Here is a 15410-nt window from a genome sequence, read left to right on the forward strand (position 1 = left end):
AGATTTTATTTACAGGGTATCTCTTAGTTGAGCACTCGTTTGCTAACTGTCGCCGCTAGTTAATTACTTAGGTATTCCACTGGAATAGCCAGTTATTGCGTACGCTAGTGCTAAAGTGCTTACAGGGTATCTGTTAGTTGGTCACTTGCTGGTCAAGTATGCTCTATGTAATGAACATGTCAATTGTATTTGATTATAGACACAGTATTTACCATGAGGGAAGTGTAGCATGTAAAGTAAATAGCGGAAGATTCATTACTGCTTATAGGGTATGTACTAGTCGGTCATCTTGAAGATAACTGTGTCTCTAGTAACGTAAATTTTATTAAGGTCTGTTTATAAAACAGAAATTAAAAATTGAATAAACAGTAGTTAGGCTATAGCTGTAGAATCTTTGATTACAGGGTATCTCTAGTTGATCAGCCTTTAAAAAGATGATGTTTCATGTTCACGTTTCATATCTGCAATTTGTCATCACGTTTGGGATAATACAGACAAAAGTGAAGCCGTGGATAATCTTGGCCGTTTACAGGGTATCTCTGAGCTGATCATTGCCTTGCTGTAGCTACCATTTGCAAGTGCAATTGACACAGTTTCTCTTCCTATGTGTCTGTATAAGTAACTGTGAATGTATGTCAATTGTTTATGATTCCAGGACAACAGCTTCAAAACTAATAATAATAATAATAATTGTTATTATTCTAATAGTAATAATAATAGTAATAATAATGGCAACAATTACAGCGGCCAGCAAAGGCAACAAGCATCGCACTTTGACTTTAAAGCTGTTGCATTTTACTAGGTCAAAAGCAACGTCACCATGAGCAAAGGTTGCGACTGAATCGCAAGCAGAGAAAGAGTAAGAGAGAGAGAGAAAGTGGGGGAGTGGGAGGAGGAGAAATTGAGGGAGAGAGCGAGAGAGAGAGAGAGAGAGTAAGAGAAGGGGAGTGTGTTTGTGTGTTGCGGTGTCAAACATAAATATGGCGTAAAGGTGAAACTGTTGCTGGCTGTTGCTGCTCCTTGCTGCCTGTGGGGCATAAATCGGTGCTTGGGTGTGTGCTGGTGTGTGTGTGTGTGTGGCAGTATTGCGCGCTAAATTTCACACAAGCATAAGCACACACACGCACCCACTGAGCGAGGCAGAACGAGGGGCGAGAGAGAGAGAGAGGGGGAGAGAGACAGAGAGAAAGGGAGTGAGAGTGAGAGAGTGAGAGCGAGAGCGAGGGAAGCATATGCACGCGACCAAATAGCAAAACCATTTCTAATTGGAGGTCGTCCTGGTTGTTGTCTTTGCTGCCTTTCAGCCAAGTTTGTTGTTGTTGCTGCCGGTTGCAGCTTATGTTGGCAATGGCTTAGTGCAAGGAGCGCAATCATTTTTCCTATAATATTTGCCGAGCTACTGGCGAAATGCTGGTGGGGGCGGCAGTGCGTGGGGCTGCGGTGCAGTGGGCTGCAGTGGGCTGCATGTCTATTCAGATGTTGTTTGTAAGCGTTTCTTAATAGCGAAATGAGCAAAAGGCCAACGGAGCTGGGTAAACGTTTAAGAAAATGATACAGAAATAGATGTGGGTAAACAAATTAGGTGAAGGCAAATTCGATGGGATGGCAGGGAGAGAGAGAGAGAGTGAAGGAGGGAGAGAAAGAGAGGAGACAGAAAGAAATATAGAGAGAGGAGAGAGCAAGAGTATAGAGAGAAAGTAAGAGAATGAGAGAGGAGCGAGAGAAAGGATAGAAAGATACAATTATGATGAGATGAGAAGAGAAGAGAATGAAAGAGAAAGATCATTGGGAAGAGAGATAGATAATCAATAGAAAGAGAGAGAGAGAGAGAGAGAAGGGAGGAGGATAGGAAGATGGAAATATGGAGAGATGTGGATAAAGAGTGTTAAAGAGAGAGAGAGAGAGAGAGAACGGAACGGAAATCAATAGGAAGTGTAAGCTCAACAGCAAAAGACGTATACAAGTGAGAGAAAATAGAGGGAGAAAGGTAGATAGGTATAGAGGAAGAGGCATAGAGAGGTAAAACAGATAGAGAGGCAATGGAATATAGACGCATAGGGAGGGAGAGGGAGTTGAAAAGGGCAATAGAAAGTTAAGGAACGACAGAAAGGGAGAAAGAGACGAATACAAAGATGTATAGATAGAGATGTAGATAGAGAAATATATAGACAAAAAGGAGGAAAGCAGGGACACAGATTGATAGACAGTGAATTAGAGAGAGAGAGAGAGAGAGAGAGAGAGAGAGCGTATGTCTACAGGGTATGTCTACAGTCGTGACTACTCGTATCGCTCTTGAAAGTTGTTTGTGTTCTCGGCTTCAATTTAATCGCTAAGCTTGCGTCGACGAAACATTTTCATTTCACTTCCCTTCTGCTTTATGGGCGGGGCAAAGCCACAGCCACAGGGGCAGCTGCAGCTCCAGGTGAAGGTGCAAGGACAGACGGTGTTGCTATCGGCCAGCCTCTGGCTTAGGCACGTGCTGCAACGCAAATGATCGACAATCTGTGGCACGAATTAATTTGCGCTGTTTTGCAACACTGCATTACAACTAAATGCAGTCGCTCGTGCCCTAACTGGGAGGGTTTCCCAATTTGACGAACGGTAATACATGTAGTGTATATCTGTAGAGCTGATGCTAATAATATAAATGGAATACGTTCTATTATGTCTTGTCATGCAAAGTTCTTTTATGAGGAAAATCTTTTGTTCATATTTGAATATTTTCCAAAGAATTTGAATTCTTTTTCTATAGTTCCTCTACAAGTTATAGTTAAATATCTATAGAACATTTTCAATTCGTATAACTCTTGGTTCCAGTACTTTTTCATGCCGCTCTTAGTTTGTGGCATCGGGTTTCAATTAAAACGCGTATGCACTCATGTAAAATTCAATAATTTCCGCCAACTGATTCAATTAAATCGCCATTTAAGTTGGAAGCTTTTCCAGCCGACAATCAAAAAGTGGGCGCCGGGCAGTAAATCGAGGCGCCTCGAGCCCCTCCCTACCATCAGTTCCCCTGAGGCGTGGCACTTGCAATATTTTATCCGCCGTATTACGGCGGCGCCTGTAGCGTGTGCAGCTCTGGCGTTTGCTCAAAGGAATCCGCTTCTGGTTTCGCGCTCAAGACCAAAAGGTCACTCGACATCAACTGCAGTCGAGACGAAGGAAAATCCGAAATTAATATTAAGAAAAATTACGTTTTAAGCCCACGCAGCAATTGTGTAAATGGAAAAAGGATATCAGAAACAGGTAGTAACTAGCCTGCAGCCTGATGCTGCAATTGCAATGAGCGTGAGCTAGCCCGAGTCGACTAGAGAATGCACTACAAGAGATAGTACCACTTATATATAGCAGGATTTGGATTTGGGCAATATATAGGCATATGTTAGACTCAAATGCCAAGACTGATAATTGCACCCCTTTCATTTGAAGCTGTTTTGTATATCGATTCTTATCGATTTTATAGAAGGTCTGTGATAGACTTTCCTCTGTTGTTCTTGCAGTGACTAAGAGCTAAGTCCATGCATACAGACTGGCAGACGGAGCTCGAAGTATTGTGTGTGTATATCGCTTGCGCTCTCTATTGAGATCTGTCTCTTTCTATCTCTCTCTCTCTATCTGAGATCGTATTGTGATCATAATATGATATATTATTTTAAGTAGATTATTGCCCCCTTCTGTTTCTCTCTCGTATCAGACTTTTTTCTTGGCCCCCTCAGTCTCTTATTCCCTTTCTATTTTTTGTCTCTTTTGCAGTATTTTCTCTTTCACTATCTCTATTTCTTTCTCTTGATCTCTTTCTTACTTGCCTCCTGTGTTCTCTCTACTTTTTTCTTCATTCTCTTTCTGTTTCTCTCTCTCTCTAGGTCACTCCTTATCTTGTTATCTCTCTCTCTATTATTCTTTATTTTCTCTTTCCCTTTCTTTCTTCCTCTCACTTTCTCTTATGACTCTTTCTCTTTCATTTATATTTTAACACTCTTTTCTAAATTTCAGTTTTCCTTCTCTCATCTTCATTATCTCTATGTCGCTCTCTACCTCTCTCCCCCTCTAATTTCCCCTCTTATTTCTATTCCTCACTCAAATCTCGTCCTTAGAGCCCCTTCAATGGCATCGCCATCTCTCCTCATCTACCTGTTACATACTACTCAACCACTTGTGTCTACCCCTACTTTCGATGGGGCTGCATAGTGTATTGGCTTGTGTAATCCGAACTTCCTTTGTTTAGTGCTGCCTTTATCTTCAAAAACAGTTTGTAATCTTAGAAATGGTTATTTGCTTAATTTGAAAAAAGAAAAGAAAATAGAGCGCTTAAGTGGGCGAGTGGGCGGGTGAGTGCGCCTGAAGGAGATGTTAAATATTAGTCCAGGTTTCAAGTTTTTCAATGGCGAATTAAAAGAGCTTCGATTGAAATTTGCGATTCTGGCTTTAATGGTTTGTTGTTCTTGTTCAGGATTGTTGTTGTTGTTGTTGTTGTTATATTGTTGTTTATGTTTTTAATTGGCAATGCTATTGTTTTAATATTTATTGCTGCCAATTGCTACAATAGAATCTGTAGATACGACCTTACGCGAATACATAGTGCGGGTAAAAGTGCAATTCGATTGGAGAGAGCAGTGACGAAGGTAGGAGAGAAATCATGGCAAAATGATCCATGTCTAATTCGATATGTATGTATATAGGTATATAGAAGATATACATGTATATATATGTGCAGAAATGTGTATAGCTATATATATATATGTATGTATGTATGTATATAGAAATATATATATATATATATACATCCGTCTAGTTATACTTGGTGAATTTGAGTTTGGTCGATACGGCATCGCTATAGATGGGCTCTACATGCTGGCGATGTATCATAAAGCTATTGTAATCAACACGGGCACTCGCATCGGTATCGCTATGGAGCCAGCGAACGAATCGATGCATTTGCTTGAGAAACGCCACCTTGCCCTTATCGATATGATCGACCTCGTACCAACGCACGATGGCATCCTCGTTGAGGACACCGGCCCGATACAGATGGACGGCCAGCCGTTCGAATGACTTGAACAGCGAATGATGCTCGTAGCACCATTCCTGCAGGCGCATCAGCAGGGCTATCTGAGCGCTATCCGTGCTGCAGAGGGCGTTCAGCAGCGGTGCATAGATTTGCAGTTTCCGCAACGCTTGCTCCGGCGACGCACTGCTGCGGCTCTTCATGCTGGCATTCGTTTCGTTGATTGTCTGCCAGACAATGCCAATGATTTCCGAATCGGACATGTGCCGCTCCCGCTGAAATTGTCGCACATTCATCACAATCTCCAGCTGGGGCAGCTTTTCCCGAAAATCATCGAGCAAACGCTGCCTCAATTGCTTACGCAACACCAGGCTGGCGCGCTCCTCATGCACCTCGATCACCTCATTCAAGTCGCTCTCCTGATACACCTGCCGGAAATACAAATCGCTGCGCAGCATTGGCGGCATGAAGCTGATGATTTTGTGGTCCAGCCCGGACTTCTTGAGTACTTGCAGCATGAAGCTGGCGCCTCGCTCACGTTTCAGTGTGCCGCAGATGAGCAGCATAAACTCCATGGCCAGGCCGTCGTCAATGTTCGCCGGATTCGTGCCCAGCTCCAGCAGCGCCCGTGGATTCAATTGGCCGTCGAGCAGGTACAAGGCCATCAGCAGGCCGAGACGTCGCCGGGCGCCCATATCGAAGTTGGCCAACTGCCGGATATATCGCTGGGCGTGCTCCTCGAAGACCGTGTCCAGGTGCTTGTGGCGTCGCCTCAGACGCATCACCAGCTGCTCATAGATGCGCAGCGCGTTCAGCTCGTCGTGGGACTTGAAGACACAGTAGCTCGTCCTCAGCTTCAGATCGCCGCGTGTTGGCAATTTGCCGTCCGGCGCCAGCAGGCCGCCCGTGTAGAGCACGTCGAGCAGCTGTTCGCCGTACTTTTGGTACTCCGGCTTACTCACAATCGGGTCGAGCGCCTTCCAAGTGCCTTCCAGTTTGCCCTTGGCTCGATCCAGTGCCTCGACCAGCTCGTTGCGATAGGCCAAGCATTCGTTGTCCTTCACCCTCTTCACGCGGTTTCCCGTCTTCAGGCGAAAGCAGGGCAAAATATATTTCGATGCCATTTCGAAGAAGAAGTCTCTCTCTCTCTCTCAGCTTCGTCCCTTCTCTCTCTCTCTCTCTCTCTCTCTCTCTCTTCTGTCGTTCGCTTGCACAGTTAACTCTTACTGTCGCTTCTTCTCTTCGATCTGTCGTTTGTGCCGCTTAAATTATTCTTTTCTTCTCTCTGTCGTCTATGGTCATATCAAAGAAATCATCCGAAAGTCGTGTCTATCTTGCTTCAAATAAAATTTCACGGGGTTCTTGGGGTTGGGTTTGAGTTGTCTTTACTGTTGTTTGGTTTCTACTATTTTTGGTCTGGATTTGGACAAATCAGCGAACAACTGATTTTTTTTTTTGTATATTTTTATTTATTTTTTTCTACATTAATTTGAAATCATGCACAAACTAAAAATGATGAATTCAGCATAGAACTTTTTCCCAGCCTACTTACGGAGCTCGAAAAACGATGCTGCTTAGAAATCGATTTGTTTTTCTACAATCTGAACTCAGAGGAGAGTGAAGGAAGCGAGGGTATTTTGAGTGAGTCTTAAAATGGGTTGTTTTAATAGGGAATATTTCATGGTGAAATAACTAGGCAGTCGGTAAATCAGTCAATCGGTCTATCTGGCGATACAAATGTAGCTGAATGCTGGTCAAAGCAGCTAGATTTTCCACTAGTAGGACTCTGATTGATTATTATGTTTTTTTTTTTTTTTAATTTCAATCATTGTCAATCAGTTACTCAGTCAATAAAATGTTTTATATTTAAAGAATTGAATATTCGAATTGATTCATGTGTTCATCTGATTGGCTATCAATAGTTCGAATCGTCTGGATCTTTGAATCTGATCGTCAATCAAAGGTTCAATCAGTCAATCAAGCAGAAGAAGGGAATACAGACTCAGCTTTTATTGGCTTCTCTTTCTAATCCTGTTGATGTTTCTCTTTCTCATTCGCTTTGCCTATATCAAGCTCGTAATTATGCTCTTTCTCACTCTCATTTTGCATCTCTTTCTTGCACTTCCACTCTCTCTTTCTATTCAGTCTTAAGCCCCTTTTCTATTGATAAATATGCTAGTCGTCATTTTGTTTGTTTAGGTGAAGTTACTCTCATATTTCATTTGTCATATCATGCATAACATAGTGTATGCGGGTGTCCCCCCCCCCCCCCCTCTCTCTCTCTCTCTCTCTCTCTGTCAGTGTTGTAAAGTAGACATGATGAAATGGCCGCTTAGACGCTGTCAGCAGCGCAAAAGCAAATACCAAACACACATACCAGGCTTGCCTATACATCTCTCTCTGTGTGTGTGTGTGTGTGAGTGACAACAATGTTGTCATGTAGATGTCTTTATTCGCTATTCTACTCTGGCTTGGCATCTAATGCCAGCTAGCTTTAGTCAGCGCGCTGCTGGATGCCCTCAAGGCATTTCGCTTCCTGCCCCACGCACTTCCCAGCATTCATTTATATCAATCAGATGTAAATAGCTGAGCGACAGAGACAGCAACACCCAGTTGGAGTTAGAGAGCGAGCGAGAGAGTGTGTGTGTGTGTGTGTGTGTTTGTGTGCTTTGAATGGAAATTCCTTTTGCATATTGAGCCAGCGATTTATGTTAAATCAACATCAAGCCAATTGACCAACTAATTGAGCTATATGCGATTACGTGGCATCTGAAATTGATTTGCTCTCAATATGATTTATCAGCTTATGTTGTTTTTATTTCCAGAAATAGTAATTACGATGCCTTTGGCATTTGCCAACACTCTGTGCGCAATTAACGGCTCTTATGCTTAATATTGACGTCGACTAAGATATTTGCTAAATTGCCAGCGTCAAGTGGTGCCAATTGAGGCTGTTTGCCGTTGTACAACACTATTGCTGACCATACGGCACTTAACAACTTGGACTTATCCAGCACTGGTTGCATGCTTTTCATACTATCTGATTGCCCAACTCAACTTTAATTGGTGTAGACAAAACCTTTTCAAAAGCATATTTCGATTTAAATTGATTGTTTTTTTTTTTTATCGTTACGCTTTGATTGATTCAACAAATTCCCCTTAGAGATAAGACATATGAACGTGCACTTTTATACCCTGGAATCCATTGGAAATGTGTAGAAGCTTGGCATATTGGTTGGCTTCCAGTGTATGAGGGGCTGTTGAATACCGAAATCATATATAATCTGAATCCGGGATTATAGCTGGGTCAATTTAGCCTTGTCTAACTATCTGCTCAATGTATATATCGATAAATATATCGATATCTCTCTCGATTTCCATGAACTATATTTTAATTATCTCTTGAGTTCAGCTGGAGTGCTCTATGTGTGTAAGTTAATATATATATCTATATTTTTTCAGATTCATAGATATATATCGATTTAAGGAGTATCCATAAATCGTTCATTTATATTACGCTTGGCATTACAGAAGTTGCTGTATTTTGATTTGTTTTGTTTTTCGATTTTAATTTTGTATTATATACATGCTATGATAAGGGCTTTGATGAAGTGTTTGGTAGACAGAGACACTTATTGATGGGGCAACACCTTGATAGAAGCTCAAGTGTTTGCCCCAATTATGAAAAAAAAAATCGATTAAAGTAAAAAAAAAAAAACAATAAATAAATTCGCATTGTGCAATGATCGATGAGCGATTGATTGATTGAATGCGAGGTGTGCAATGATTGATTGATTTAAAGATAATTCGATATTCATATTTAGTTAAGGCAGATGTTGATCTTTGTCTCAATTAATTAGCTTCTAGATGAGCTTAATTTTAGTCAAATTTAATGCTCATGAGATTTCGTTTTTTCAGTTGATTATATATTATATATATTTCGTCTGTTTTTCTGCCTCTCTCTCTCTCTCTCTCTCTCTCTCTCTCTCTCTCTCTCTCTCTCTCTCTCTCTCTCTCTCTCTCTCTCTCTCTCTCTCTCTCTCTCTGTTGACCCGCTTGACCCTTTTCGTTGTAAAAACCAGTTTATAAATACGAATTTAAATGGAACTTGTTAATGCGCCCACTTGAGGTACTTGAAACAGTTGCCGCTCTACAGCAGCCATAGACCAGCTCTCTATCCAGTAGCATCCTTTTTTTCGTTAGTCGTTCCCCTTAAACTCTAGCTCGGCTTACAGTTTTGTGTCCGTTTTATTGACATTGGAGGCGGCAGCAGCTCAAATATTTAGATAAGCCGTAAGGTGTCGTTCCCGAAGCATATAAAAAACAAGTAAGAAAGCTCTAGTCGAGTTTGAACGACTACGAGATACCTTAAGCTCTAATACTTACAAAATACTTCGCTTCTTTTTGAATCACATAAGCGTTCATATGGACACATTATTATATTTATTCATGAATTCAGCTTATGGAATGAAACTTTCGATTCACTAAATGAGTTCAATAGTTCAAATCAAGTATTATTCAATTAGTATTCGCGGCTTGTTTTCAATTCAGAGTTAGATACAGTCGAGTCTTGATAATTAATGCTCTCCTAAATCGAAAGTCTTTCTATCCCCTTGGAAAAGATTTGTTCTCGATAATTATCGATAAATTTAATTAATCTCTGTGTATATCGTAAATAAAAACTGATCTCCTGGTTATTTAGAACTATCGAGTCTCGACTGTATTACCGTATCCGTTCGTTACATGACACCTGCTTCGGCTCCATATACCATTCTGTCAATGATTCTCATTACAGGGTATCCAAAGGACAACAACAACAACAATTACGCCAGGTAGTTGGGAGTATTCTATATAGATACTCACACAGACACGCAAAACCATTGACACATGTACCCGCACACACAAACACACATAGCACACAAACATAGCACACACACACACAAACATAGCACACACACACACACTTGGCTTGGGCTAAAAATTAGGCTGGATCCGGTTGCAACCGCCGTTGTCATGTAAACGTTTCCATAATCCAAATGAAACGCTTGAAGATGTAACTAGAGCGCGATTTTTCATGACACGCCCACTCGTAAGACCGAGCACGCCCAACGCCCATCGTTGCCCGCTCCGTTCCAGCGTCCGTGGACAAGCGCAGTTGTTAGATTTTTGTTTTTATGATATTCCTCTTCCATTTCATTCATTTTTTTCTGCTTCTGTTTTTGTTTTTCGTGTTTTTTTTTTTTGTTTGTTTTTTTTTTTTTTGTGGGGTGTGCTGAGCTATGAGACAAAAAAGGATTTCGCTGTCATCTTTAGCCAAATGCCATTTGACATTTATGTTGGCCCCGTCAACCAGTCAGCCACGCCCCCCACTACCAACCGCCAGCACCCTCCGACCCTTGACCCCTCCAGTGCTTTGCTGGTTTTGTCTCGCTGTGATTTGCTTTTTTGTCACATTAAATCTTGTTTATGACGCTTAAGCACTTTAATTCCGCTCGATTAAATTGCCATAATGACAGGCTGCGCCAAAATGTTCATTCCGTTTTTCGTTCTTCATACTTTTTATGCCCGTTCAGGGTGTGACAAGAAGAGTGTATTGGTTTGGCAAGTGAAATGTTGTTTGGGTATTGGAATCGATGAATAACGATGATCTATTCTATCTATTCTATAGGAAGATCGATTACTATTGCATGTGCACTGAGTGATTGAGAGAAATTGTTGGCATGAGTGAATGAAAGTGAGGGGCAGAGAGAGAAGTTTGTTGAAATCATGCGAAAGAGAGAGAAGTTTATTGCAATCATATGAAAGTAGTGGCTAGATTAAATCTTATGAAAATGGTATAAAAAAAAGTAAAAAAGCAGATATTTTATATAAAATCGATCAATCGATAATTACTATATGGATTGCATTAAAAATTCTTTTAATTTAGAGTTTACAAATGTGAAATATATCAAAACTTCTCTCGCATCTGTTGCATTCCCCTAGCTATACCATCAAAAGTGTTTATACCCCCGCGTATGCTATTGAGTTCCTATATGACTCCATCAATGCAGTCAGCTCAGCTTGAAAACCTTTGGGTTCTGCATAGATCCATAAATATCTCAACTAAACGCGTATTATGCCGTCGACTCTCAGGCTTGTCACTTGTTGTGTCTTACCTTTTTTTTGGCACGCTGAAAAGTAAAGTGGAAAACGCAGAGGCGAATAAGCGGCCAGATAGACAAAAAGCCAAAAAAGCAAAAAAAAAAGCAGAAAAGAAGAGGAGAAAAACAGAAGGTGGCCACAAAGAAAAACGGGACAAAACAGCTGGCAGCTGCATTAACTTCAATTGACTGTAATGAGCATCAAGTGGTGAGGGTCAGGACGTTGGCTTGTACCGCTTGATCATTATCAGCAGCGTCATCACCATCATCATCATCATCATCATCATCGTCATCATGGACAGCGGCTTTTGGGGCATGCGGCACAATGCTCCATTTGCTGCAATTCGTCCATAAAATTTAAGTGTGCATTTTGTCGCTCAACATTTTCAATGTGTTTGATCTTTGTGTTGTTGTTGTTGTTGCTGTTGCTGTTGTAATAATACCCTGTATTTTGGCTAGTGAGAGTTTGAATCGATTTCGGAAGTTTAGGTAATATAATGTGTTCAAAAAGTCTTGCCCTTTCTTGTCTTTTATTTATTTATAAATATTTTATTTTTATCAGATATTCCTTGGCCTCTAGGTCCCATCGGGATATGTAAAGAATAAGTTAATACCATGGTCTGGCATACATAGATCTATGCTAGATAAATTGATAATTTAATTTAACTAATTTATCCTAAAGATATTTAGGAGTTCTGGGGTCAGTATAGGTTATTGTCTATATAAGAAAAACTCTACAGATCCAAAGTTTTATACATTTTCATCTCTTATCTCATACCTTTTCATCTCACTCTATACACAGAATAACTGTAAGGAACTGAGCTGAGCGATTAGAGGTGAACTGTCAAACATCATCTAATATTTATATACCCAATAGACCATATTAAAAGGAAGTTTTATCTAAGATAAAAGTCAATGGAATCGAACTAAACCCAGAGGTGGTTTCCTGCCAATTGCAGCAACAAATTTTTGTCTAATTTTCATACAACTTTTCTCTACGGCTTTTCCTCATGAAATATTTGCATCAGGCTTTGCATTGTGAATGCTTTCTAAAGGGTATTTGGGGTACGTGCCTCCCTCTCTCTCTCGCTCTCTCTCTCCCTCTCACTCTTCCAGTCTGGTTTGCTTGTTGCTGTTAGCCAAAATGTATTGGCATGTTTTAATTAAACGAAATTGCTTGTATCCATTGATGGCCTAATACGAACGCCAGGCTTCAATTCTGTCTCCTAACTGCCCGCACTCCTCTCTCTCTCTCTATCTCTCTCTCTGTTGCTATCTCTATTGGCTTGCTCTAATTTCTACATAGTATACGCTGTCCAAGTTGTTGGGTCATTTGGCCATGTGTAAAGCCTGTCTGAGCATCATGCAATTAGTCAACTTAAAGTATTTAGTTTTGCCTCACAGAGCTTGAGGCGTTTCGATTTAACTCAATTGTTCTATTTGATTTCTTTAAGCAAACATTTATGGCAAGCACTTATCCGATGCGTGTTTTATGCATTTGCCAAAAAGTCAACAAAATAAGGAGGCAATCGGCTCTTCTCCTGCCATGCAGATAAATTTTCCGAGCAGTTTTTTTTTTTTCGAGCACTTCGAGCTCTTCAAATATTTAAATTGATTCGAGTTCTTTGAATTTGAGAGCTTTTGGCACTCGAAGTATTTCCCCGAATATTTCGAGTGATTCGAGTATTCCAGTTATTTTGAACTCTCCAAGTCCGAGCAGCTCTGGTCTATGCCAACTGATTTGAGTTCTTTGACCTCTGCGCGTATTCCGATTACTCCCAGTTCTAGGTTTACCCGGCAGCATTACGGAGTGAGTTGTTTCCTGCGAGTTCCCTGACTATTCCGAGTTTTATAACATCTCTGAATATAATTTCCCAATTAATAACTGAACTTTTTTGAGTACTCCGAGTTCTAAAAGTTCTTAAAATATGATCCCCTTAAAAATGTACCGCTTGATCTGAGGTTTCCGAGTGCTCCGAATATTCAAGCTTATGGTGTTTTCCGATATACTCCGACCTTTCCAAGTGTTTTCCAAGTACTGCGAGGCACCTGTATTCCATAAATAACCCAGATGTTTCGAGAACTTCGGGATATTTTACTTCCCACTTACAGCTTTTACTCCTAACTCTGATTATAGCTTTTCAAACATTCCAAATCCCTTGAAGTGTGCTAAAGTCCAACTTAGACTACGAATTCGGCTTATAGTACACGAAATATTTCAAGTGGCTTCAAGTGTATTCAAAAGATGTTTTCCTTAATAAGCTTAAGTTAATACTCGCATTGTCTCGAGAGCCAACAAAGTGATTAATTATTATTATTAATGTAATGCTAAGCGCTCCATTTACAACTTCTGATCGAATCAACACGTTTCATTCACAGGTAAATGCCGATGCCATAATTTCACACAATTGTTGCGCTATAAAAAAAAAAAAACTGAGCAGGACAGCTCAGGCAAAAGCCAGCAAAAGCCAGCTAGCTATAATTTATGCACGCACACACAAGCGATAGTGTGTGTGTGTGTGTGTGTGTGTGTGTACTTGGCTTTTCGGCAGTTTATGCCCTGAGTGCTGAGTCCCGCTGCTGATGATAAGATAAACTTCAATAGAGGCCCAGAGTCCTTGCTGTCGGTAAGTGTTTTGTATTGAGCATTGTGCGTGCCTTCCTTCGCCTTCCTTCCCCTTCCTTCGCCTTCCTTCCCCCTCCTGCGTTCGACATCTTGCGCTGCATATATTGTTTGGTCGCTGTGATGCCATAACAATCAACAGAAATTACGCTAAATGACATGCTCATTACGGCTCTCAATGAGTCTGCGAAGAATGGTAGGCTGATGGGCGGGGCCGGTGGGCTGATGGGCCGATGGGCCGTGGCGTCAGCCACAACAAAGCAAAAAGTTATTGCCTACTTATGAGCGCCGCTGATGATCGAGTCGAGGCTGAGCCCCTGCCGCCCATTTATTATTTAAATAATCATATATAAATAAGCGCTTCAAAAGCGTTTTACAACACTTTAACAACACTCACACACAGACATACACACAGACACAGAGGGCAAGACACAGGGCACATTATTATGATTATTTGCATATAAAAAGTGTTCATTATGTTGTAAGCAACCGAAAAATTTGCGCTGCTTTGTATACCCTGTAAATGCAGTGCTAGCTGAAGAGGGGCGTATGGACAACATTAAATGGAATGTAACACTTGAGCAAAGTTGCCTAGAGATACTAAAATTATCTATCAAAATGTGTAAAATGCTATACCCTGTAGTGACAGTTCATGTTGGGTATATACATCATTATGCAATGTCAACTTGTATACCCTAAAAATAATATGCTTTGCCGCCACACGTTGATTTTTTCTATTGAATTGACAAGAATTTGTTGGTTAGCTATATGCATACCCTGTAAAAATAGTAGTACTCGTAGGGTATATAGATGTTAAGCCTTACTCTGCCTTAATAGATTTTGCTTGCTTATTGAAATGGTTTAAATAAGTTATTTGGCTATATGTATACCCTGTAAAGCAATGGTAACGAATGCTGGGCGTATCAGGAGTCTGAGGTAATATGACATAACTGGGCTTACTTATATTAAAACCGTTAAATTGCTCATGAGATTGGAAAAAAGTTTATGCTTGACAATTTGCATACCCTGTAAAGCAATAGCAGAGCATTTGGGGCATATTGGGCACATAAAATTAATATAAGCCATATAAATTGTCGCTCGAATACCCTGTAATCAGTGAAATAAAATATATATTACTGAGCTCTTGCCAGAGGCTACGAAAAAATCAATTAAAATCTGGAAGCAGTCAAAAGTGGATAGATAATATTGCTCGCCCACAAAAGCTATACCCTGTACTTAAGGAAAAGCATAAAGAAAAATGTTAAACTTACCAGATAAGGTATATTAGCTACTTATGCTTGTGACTGTAGTAAAATGGAATGTTATCAAGTTGTATGCAAATGCTCAGCTTAGCTGCTTACAGGGTATTACTTAGTATATACGCGCATGCATTTTTCTGCTGCTCTCAAAAGTTGTCCACTAAAATCTGTGACGCATTCGACTCGATGAGCCGGGACGAGCAGCTATACCAAAAAAAAAAAAAAAAGAAGCAGAAAATGAGAGAAAAATGAGCTGAGCCTTATTTTCGGAGGGGGCATCTTTGTAACGGCTCTTTAAATGGTTTTATTGGCTCTCAAATTGGCTACGGGCTGAGCCGAATCCGAAACTGAAACTGAAACAGAAGCAGAAACAGAAGCAG

The 15410-nt window shown here is 40.6% G+C and overlaps 2 protein-coding genes and 1 long non-coding RNA gene across 3 annotated transcripts in view; 2 read left to right on the top strand and 1 right to left on the bottom strand.

The window, feature by feature from the left end:
* Nucleotides 1-13567, top strand: part of LOC115564849 (uncharacterized) — a 43369-nt gene extending 29802 nt beyond the window's left edge. The window contains exon 3 of the long non-coding RNA XR_016197316.1: nucleotides 13528-13567. This is a non-coding gene — a long non-coding RNA (uncharacterized LOC115564849). The remainder of the gene's footprint in view (nucleotides 1-13527) is intronic.
* fne (ELAV like RNA binding protein found in neurons) overlaps nucleotides 1-15410 on the bottom strand; it is a 158150-nt gene that overhangs the window by 91279 nt on the left and 51461 nt on the right. The gene's annotated exons all lie outside the window — the stretch shown is intronic.
* Pde9 (phosphodiesterase 9) overlaps nucleotides 13639-15410 on the top strand; it is a 137946-nt gene continuing 136174 nt past the window's right edge. Inside the window, exon 1 of the mRNA XM_089263523.1 lies at nucleotides 13639-13775. The gene's annotated coding sequence lies outside the window, so the exon portion shown is untranslated. The remainder of the gene's footprint in view (nucleotides 13776-15410) is intronic.

Source organism: Drosophila navojoa, chromosome X, assembly GCF_054131105.1.
Source record: "Drosophila navojoa isolate 15081-1374.11 chromosome X, UAZ_NAV_1.0, whole genome shotgun sequence".
Classification (NCBI taxonomy): Eukaryota; Metazoa; Arthropoda; class Insecta; order Diptera; family Drosophilidae; genus Drosophila; species Drosophila navojoa.